Consider the following 9,802-nt stretch of genomic DNA (forward strand, 5'->3'; position numbering starts at 1 on the left):
GGATTGAATCCAGGGTTTGTTACTTACTAGCTCATCACCTCAAGTGGTCACTCTCCTTTGCTGTGCCTCAGTTTCCTCTTTGGTAAGATGAACAGGGTCAATGAGATATGTGAAGATTGCTTCCAGTTCTCATAGTTTATGATGATGCCACACATTGGCTGAGTGACCCTTTTAAGGCTTTCTCACTGAGCTCCAATTTCTTCATCTTCAGAGGGGGAATAATAAATTTTCCTAAGGGGATTGTTAATACAATGCATTGTAAACCTTAAATCACTAGAGAAATGGTAGTTTTAAAATTACTTTTTCTGAATAAGCAGTATAGGTAAATGAACTTATTTGTGCTCAGTGAAGGGTTTGGGGGATAGTGATCTGAGTCTTGGCCACAAGGCTATGTCCAGCCTTTCACATGCTGTATAGTTGTGGGGGAGGGGAAGAGAGAGAGAGAGAGAGAGAGAGAGAGAGAGACAGAGACAGAGAGACACACAGAGAGAGTTACTGTTTGTTTCTTTTATTGCTGGCATCAACAGGACTCTCTAGAATTCTGGATTTGGTATCAGGAAGAAGTAGGTCCAAATTATGATTCCACTACTTATTTCTTCCATAACCTTGGGCAAATCATTTAACCTCCATAGTCTTCAGTTTTTTAATCTGCAAAATGAGGAGACTATACTAGATGAACGCTAAGGCTCTTTCCAGCCCTAACATCTATGATCATATTATTCCCATGATGCACCTCATCACTGAAGCTACCACCGACAGCTTTCTAGAGATCTTGGAGAGGTAATCAAAATAAAAAAACAATAGCTTACTCGATAGTTAACAACAAGAGGTTTACTTACACGTAGTATGAAAAGGATGCCCAGTAAGGACACATCTCTTAGAGTCTCCCTTTATACAGAGCCTAGTTTTCCAAGAAAACCCCAAATGGGATCATGAAGAGTTGGACATGAACAAAACAACACAACAATGACAAAACAGCAACACTGGATTCTGTTTGCCTCAGTTTCCTCATCTGTAAAATGAGCCGAAGAAGGAAATGGCAAACCACTCCACTCCATCCTCCATAGAGCTGCCAAAGCGATTTTCCTAAAGCACAGCTCTGATCCTCGTAACCCTCCACCCTTTGCTTCCTTACAGCCTCGGGCATAAAACTCTTCATAAATTCATTGTGCTATTTCAAGCCTGGCCCCATCTACCCTTCCGCTCTTGCTACACTTCAGTCTCCTCTTCTCACTCTGTATTCTGGTCACACTGACCCACTTACTGTGCGCCACACACAACACCCTACCACCTACTTCTTTTTTTTTCTTTTTTTCTTTAATTATTTATTTTTTTAAAAAAATTAAGGAATAAAGCATTTTTATACCATAGTATAATAAAAAAAAGATGATTGCACGTGAAACCACAAATCCATTATGTACAACTTGCCATTCCTTTTAAATACACAACAGTTATCATGTAAATTTCCTTCCCCTGACTTTTTTCTTCCCTCTCCTTTGCACCAGAGAGACCCACCATGTGACATAAATGTGTGTGTGTGTGTGTGTGTGTGTGTGTGTGTGTGTGTGTGTGTGTGTATATATATATATATATATATATATATATATATATGAAATATGTGTGTGTGTATGTGTGTATGTAAAATTATTCTATACACACTTCTGCTTATCAGTTCTTTCTCTGGATGCAGATAGCGTCTTCTCTGTGACTTGCAGTGTCTGTCTCCCATGCCTGGCGCACATTGCCCTCCTCATTTAAGCTTCTTAGAATCCCTTACTTCCTTTAAGGCTCAGCTTAAGTGACTTCTTCATGAAGTCCTTCCTATTTGTCCTAGCTGGTAGGATGCCCCCATCCCAAAACTACCTTGTGGTTATTCCGCGTATATCCTCCTAGCGTCTGTGTTTTCTCCCCGGGTATATAAGCTCTTCCAGGACAGGGACCAGTTCACTTCTGTATTTGTGTTTCTGGTGCTTAGCACCATCCATGCCTCCCACATAGTACATCTTTAATAAATGTTTGTTGATTCATTGATTCCCACACTGCCAGATTTGAGGAGTGGTAAATCTCTCTGTGGAGACAAAACTACTAATTTTATAATTTATCTAAATCTCAGAGGGTATTCCAAGGCAGGTAAAAATTAAATGAGTTGTCTATGGCCTCACAGTTAATAAGTATCAGAGGCAGGATTTGAACCCAGCTCTTCCTGACTCCAAGTTCAACGATCTGTATTCATTATGTAACACTGCCTCTAGTTTAAAAAAAAAGGAAGAAATGTAGCTCAATTCACATGGGAATGATTATAACTTCTAAATTAGTGTGGTCTGAATTACTGAGGTTTTACTATAAAAGCCATTAATATTCTACATGCGTAACTATCAAGACTTTTGAATCATCAGTGTGAAAAATGAATGATTTCCAGTGCATTATTTATAGGACAATGAATAAAATTTGATCAAGATCGGTTAGATTAAGGCTTGACAAATCTGGAAGAACTGAGCTTCCTTCTTGGTTATGGTGGCAAGAAGCATTAAAAGAGTGTTGCAGCTTGACTTGGAACTTGTATTTTTCCTTTTTCCTGCAAACCTCATCTAGATCTGGTCAAATACCTAACCTGGAGTCAAAGGCATGAGTTCAAATCTACAATCTGCCATTTACTACCTGTGTGTGACCTTAATCAAGTCACATCACAAATATGGACTCAATTTCATAGGGTCACAGGTTATAAGATCATGTCATTAGAGTTGGAAAGGGAGCTTAGAGAGCTAATTCAACTCCCTTAATTTTACAGACGAAAAGGGGAAGAGATTAAGTGTCTCTAAAGGACCTACTAGGCACTAGGCACTGTGTTGTTTTTATTTTTGTTTTTACAAATATCATCTTATTGGCTCCTCACATTAATGTTGGGAGGTAGGTGCAGTTATCATACCCAATTTATAGTTGAGGAAACTGAGGCAGACTGAGGGTAAGTGATTTGTCCAGAGTCTTACAGTTAGTAAGTGTCTAAGGCCAAATTTAAACTCAGATCTTCCTGACTCCAGGCCTGATGTTCTATCCACTGTACCACCAGCTGCCTCTAGAAAGCAGGTCCAGAGAATTTAAATGCATTGGTCAAGGTCATATGTGGCAGGGCAAGGATTCAAACCCAGATGTTCTCCCTCCAAATCCAGATGTTCTCACTCCAAATCTGTTGCTCTTTCCACTGCACCCCATGCCGATGCCTGTATCTTATCTGTAAAATAGGGATGGATGGCTGTTGGATGGCTCTGAAATCCCGTGAGCCTCCTTGTGACTGGAGTCTTTGCCCTAGATTGTCCCCTAAGCCTTATTTTTAACAGAATCACAAAACATTAAGCCAGAAGAGATATTAAAGGTCATGTGCTCCCTCTCTCCCTCATTGTATGAACTAGGAAACTCAGACCCTAAGAGGTTAAGTGATTTTTCTCAGAGTTAATAAGTGAGTAGTAGAGGCCATAGGGCTTCTAAGTGGCTTAGTGGATAGAGTGCCTGGAGTCAGGAAGACGTGAGTTCAAATCCGGCCTCAGATACTTACTAGCTGTGTGACCCTGGGCAAGTCAACCTTTATTTACCCCAGTTTCCTCATCTATAAAATAAGCTGGAGAAGGAAATGGCAAACTGCTCTAATATCTTTGCCAAGAAAACCCGAAATGGGGTTATGAAGAGTCAGATATGACTGGAAATGACTGAACAACAAAAGAAGCCATAGTCACAATGAAGTTTTCTGACTCTCCAATTCAATATTTAGTTTCAGCAATGAAAGGAGTCTCCTGTGGAATGCCCTTTGACTTGGAAAACGTATTGCTAATCTATTTTCAAATTACCAGTCACCAGAGTAGCAGAGGTAGTGCAGGTAGGGGAAAAGGCCACAAATTTGAAGTCGCAGCTCCAAATGCAAACCCCAGGTCTGCTGACTGCCTACTTCCTAGGGTTATTGGTTATTGTCAAGAAAAGAGTTTTAAAATCTTAAATACCCTGAAAATGTATTCGCCTGTGTGACCTCGACCAAGTCACATCACTTCTCTGGGCTTACATTTTCTCTTTTGTAAAATGGAGGGTTGGACACTTTAAATTCTCTGGTGCTGTGCCTGCTGTTGGTATCAGCGCCAGTACCAAGGGTAAATTTCCTTCCCCTGACTTTTTTCTTCCCTCCCCTTTGCACCAGAGAGACCTGCCATGTGACATAAATGGGTGTGTGTGTGTGTGTGTGTGTGTGTATAAAATATGTGTGTGTGTGTGTATGTGTGTATGTAAAATTATTCTATACATACTTCTGCTTATCAGTTCTTTCTCTGGATGCAGATAGCGTCTTCTCTGTGACTTGCAGTGTCTGTCTCCCATGCCTGGCACACATTGCCCTCCTCATTTAAGCTTCTTAGAATCCCTTACTTCCTTTAAGGCTCAGCTTGAGTGACTTCTTCATGAAGTCCTTCCTATTTGTCCCAGCTGGTAAGATGCCCCCATCCCAAAACTACCTTGTGGTCATTCTGTGTATATCCTCCTGGCATCTGTGTTTTCTTCCCAGATATATAAGCTGTCGGTATCTGCGCCAGTACCAAGGGTAGAAACAACACTGGAGAATTTCTGGAGCTTCTCTTTCTCTTCCTTCTCCCTCAGAGTAATCTTCCCCCACCCTTCCCTCCATTTCTCTGTCTGTCTGTCTGTCTGTCTGTCTCTCTGTCTCTGTCTGTCTCTCTCTGTCTCTGTCTCTGTGTCTCTCTCTCTCTCTTTCCCCTTCCCTCTCTCTCTCTCTCCCTCCCTCCTTTTCCCTCCCTTTTCCTCTCCCTCTCTCCTTCCCTCCCTCCTATTTATTTTATTCTACCCTCCTTCCTTCTCTCCTCCTCACACTCTTTCTCTTTCCCTTTCCCTCTCTTTTTCTCCCTCCCCTTTCTCCTCTTTCTTTCTCTCTCTCCCTCCCTCCCTCTCCCCATCGTCCACCCTCCTTCCTTCTCTCCCCCTTCTCTCCTCCCCACACTCTTTCTCTCTCCTCACTTGAATCACATCCCCTTTGTTCTCCTTCTTTTTCTGCCTCTTTCCAATTGTACTTTTTTGTGTGTGTTTGTTTCCCCAGGAATAATTCTTATGTAGGCCTGGCTGCCTTCCCGCATGCTAATAAGGAGACTCTTGGTGTTGGTTGCTACAGCGTTCTCACGCACTGGCTCTATTTTGGGGTCATGTCAGAAGCGGATCATTTATCAGCAGTGGCCTATGTGCCTTCTGTACCTCCAATCCGTCACTTAGCAAAAGCATCTTGTTTCTCAGAGCCTCAATTTCCTCATCTGGGAAATGAGGGAAATCAAGAAGCTAATGATCTCAAAGACCTTGACCTTATCATCTTATCAAATGCAAACCTCATAGAACAGGGTTAGGGAGGGTGGCCTTCTAGGCCCTTGGCTTTACAGAGCAAATCCTTTTATTTATTTGTTCCATGAAGTTTGGATTCAGTCGAAGGGCTGCCCTTGAGGACCTAGAGGGCCACATGGGACCTCCAGGCTGCAGGTTCACCACCCCCCGCTGTAGGACGGGGAATTCCGACATCTCTTCTGGCTGCTCAGCGGCTTTTTACTTACTGTCTCCTCTTCTTACCATGTGTTCTTATGGCATCTTTCTGTTTATAATGCAATTCATGGTTTCTACCACTTCTTGGGTGATCTTCACCACATCCCCGTAGGATAGGCCAAGCAAAACCTCCCCCAGTGAAGCCCAGAAAAATGACCCCAGTTTTGACAATTAAAGTTTTATCGATGTCATTTGTTTTTCACGTTATAGTCATTTCTTGATGCACCATCCCCATTGAAACCTCCCTGGTAACAAAGAAAACAAAAGAACACCATTGGTGGTCAAAACAATCCTGTCTGACAGAGTATGCAATATTCCATGCTCATTATCTCTCACTTCTTTATTGCGAGGATGACGGGTGTCTCATTATCTATTCTTAAGACCACCACTCATATGATTCATAAGTCCAGAACTCAAATACCAACTTCTAATAATAGAATAGAAACATAGAAATATTGTAATAGTGCAAAACACTTTTCAAATATTATCTGATTTGATCTTCACAACCACATTGGGAGGTGGGCACTATTATTATCCCCACTTTACAGATGGAAGTGGAGGTAGACAAAGGTTAAGTGACTTGCTCAGGGTCACACAGCCAGTAAGTGTCTGAGGAAGGTTTTGAACTCGAGTCTTCCTGACTCTAGGTCTTGCACTCTATTGTGCTACCTAGCTGCATCATGGACTTCAACTCCATGGTACAGTTAATCTCCTTAGATTCCTGCTCTTTTTCCAGGCTATTGTTAGTACAGTGATAGAAGCACCATGTTTAATGGAAAGATCACTTTCACTCAAGAGACCAGGATTCAAGTTTTGACACCAATAGTTCTTAATCATTCAACCTGAGACAAGCCACAGCTTCTCTGGACCTCAATGAGGATCATCATACGTCTAGTGGGTATAATCGTCAAAGCAGTATAGAGGCACAAGCTTTTAGTCTTGTTATAACAATGGGGAGACGGTAATAATAATAATGTACGCTCTCTCTCCAACATCTGTGGTGAGAAGAATGCTTTCTTTAATCTTAAGTGCGGAGAGAACATGAATTTCCATCCCCAATAAGACTGCTATCCGTGGGCTGTGCAATGATGCCGGGTTCGTTGAATGATGACCAGGATGGAGATGATGCAGACTCATTCACAATAAGGCTTGGGATGATCTGAAGGATTTTTGTAAAAGCTACAGTTAAGTCTCGGAATTTCTCATCTGCTATTGTGCCAGCAGAGCTCTGTGACACGGCCACAACTTTACATCTGCCAAAGGCTTTACCATCATTAGTCTGCCCGGGGCATCCTGAGAGTTAGTTAGGTGGTAGTGGGGGCTCTCATGTGACAGCTGAGGGGAATGAAGGCGGAAGGGCACCTGTGGGCTTGGAAAGCGCTAGAGCTGATGAGTAGGTGGACGTGTGCAGGGCACACATGCCACGTTCTGTTCAAGCAGATGGGTAAAGATCACTTCTCATCTTTTCCTATTGTGATTTCAAGCCATTGAGTTTTGTCTGAATTGTGCAGATAATCACGTTGATCTTCTACCTCTAATCAGAAAAAATGGAATGTCAGAGCTAGAAGGGCCATTCAAATGTAAAGGGAACATAATGTAGGAGTCATCGTGTCCTTGCAGTCAGGAAGCCCTGAGTTCAAATCTTCCCTTTGGTCCTCATGACCTTTGTGATGACCATGAGTAAGTCAGTTTCTATTAGCTTTAGTTACCCTATCAATAAAATAATCTATGAAATAATGTCTGCAGTTGTTTTGAAGTTCAAATGAGGTAAATATTTAAAATGCTATAGAAATGCCAATTATGATTATCAAAATGTTAAGAGCTGGAAAGGAACTCAAAGATCATCTTTATTTTATAAAGAAAGAAACTGAGGCCAAGACAAGGGAAGGGAATGGCCAATGTTCTTTAATAATATAAATGATTTTTACTGTGAATGTATTTTTTTCAGTGGCTTAACCCTGAAAACTCTAAAGAATAGTTATATGCTGTTAGAGGGGGTGTGAAATAAATGTTAGTCAAATATGGAATTTTTGAGCTTAAGCTGCTTTGGATAAGACAAGGGCTGATATAGTGATAATTTCAAGCCCCAGGACTTGAGTTCACCCTGTCTTCAGCCACCATCCTCTCCCTGTGGACTCTTTTCTCCATCTTTTTGTCCAGCTCTGGACCAAATGGACCAGCTTCCTAATGTTTTTATTTGCCCTTCTTGATCATTGTTCCATTTGGTGCTTTTTTATGGTATGTTTGTGGGAGAGCTGGCCTCCTCCAGGGCACCACATATCACAGCCTTACTCAGAAGTCTTGTTAGGATATGGAACTTTCTGCAATCTGTGTTGGTTGCTCTGGCCAATGTAGCCATCTCTGAATCTTCATTGTCTTTATCAGCAAGTTGTTCACTGATGTGGTCTGAGCAAATTGTTTGCCCTCTCTGAGACTCAGCTTACCCGTCTATGAAATTGGAATAATCATACCTGCAGCTACATACCTCACAGCAGTTTTTTGTGAGTTCAGTGCTTTATAAAACTTAGAGTGCTACAGATATGGCAATATTATCAGAGAGAAGATGAGTTTTATTTTGTTGACTTGCATGTGATTCAGTCTTCTGAAAAACCTAAAAACTGATTATCCGAAATACAAAGGAAGGATTAGATACCGAGTTTGGAAGAGAAGGTAGAAAAGAACATTTGGAAGCAAGAATTAAAGAGGCTGAAAATGCTTGGGCTCAGGATCACAAAAGCATAACAACAGTGACACTCATGTAAATGAATCACAACTAACCAGAGTTAGAAGGGATCTCAGTAACTATCTAGGCCGGATAACTGCAATGAATTTCTGCCTACTATCACTAATCGGAACATATGTATATGTATATGTATGTATATATGTATATGTATATGCACATATGCATATGAGTACATATATATGTACGCATGTATATATGTATACACACATATATATGTATGTATATATAGTCATGTGTATATATGTTATTTTCCCCATTAGATTGTATCCTCCTGGAAGGTAGGGATTATTTCACTTTTGTCTCTGTGTCCTTAGGGTTTAACATAGTTCCTGGTACATAGCAAGCATTTAATAAATGCTTATTGATTGAATGACCCAGCCTAATCATACCTGAATGAAATAGGGGGAGCTAGGTGGCATCATAGTGCACAGAGCTCCAGGCCTGGAGTCAAGAAGCCCTGAGTTCAAATCCAGCTTCAGACACTTACTAGCTGTGTGACCCTGGGCAAGTCACTTAACGCTGTTAGCCTCAGTTTTCTCATCTGTAAAATAAGTTGGAGAAGGAAATGACAAACAACTCCAGTATTTTTGCCAAGAAAACCCCAAATAGGGTCTCAAAAAGTTGGACATGACTGAATAAGACCTGAATAAGAATCCTTGCTTTGTTATAGCCAAAAAGTCATCGTCTAGCTTTTGATTGGAGATTTTCAGTGAAGTGGAATCCATTACCTCCCAAGGAAACCTGTTCCATTTTGTCGTTTAACCATTAAGTAATTAAACCGCACTGAGCCTCAATTTACCTAAACTGTAAAATAAGGATTAATAATGCCTTCCATTCCTCCTTCCTCTACTCCTCCAAAGGAGATACAATCAGTTACATTAATTACCTTACAAGGCTATTGTAGGCAAGCTCTTTGTAAGTCATAGAATGCTATGGAAATAGGAACCATTTTTAAAAATTGTTATTATCTACAATGATTCCACAATTTCATACCTGAATTGGCTGCACAGTCTCTGAAATCAGTTTTTCTTTCTTCCTGTTCTCCATTTACTTCTTCCTCCCTCCTTCATCCCCTGCAATTAGCTCCTGCTTCTGGGTGTAAGGAGCATCAGCTTCATTTTCAAGTACCATTCCCTAAACTAAGGAAATCACACTTGGACTCAAGCTTCGTGATGCTGGATTCCTAACTTAAACAAGCACATTTGATGAGAAGGATGTGTTAGCTTTGGGCTGGCAACATATTCCCTTCTATGTAGTTTCCAACCACACTATTTCCTTTAAAAAAAGAAACTCAGCTGCAGAATTCAGAAAGGTTAACTCTTGGAAGAAAAAACAAAGAAATTGCTGGCAAATTGATATTGTTTCTTCAAATTAAGTTGCCAAAAAAAGTACAGGAAAAACAGTCTCATTGAATTTTACAACATAGAGCTTTGGGCGAAAAGGGAGCTTGAGATACAAGGAACGTTAGCCCTGGAAGAGAACTTA

Source organism: Phascolarctos cinereus, unplaced genomic scaffold (genome assembly GCF_003287225.1).
Source record: "Phascolarctos cinereus isolate Bilbo 61053 unplaced genomic scaffold, phaCin_HiC Scaffold_2;HRSCAF=192, whole genome shotgun sequence".
NCBI classification, from domain to species: domain Eukaryota; kingdom Metazoa; phylum Chordata; class Mammalia; order Diprotodontia; family Phascolarctidae; genus Phascolarctos; species Phascolarctos cinereus.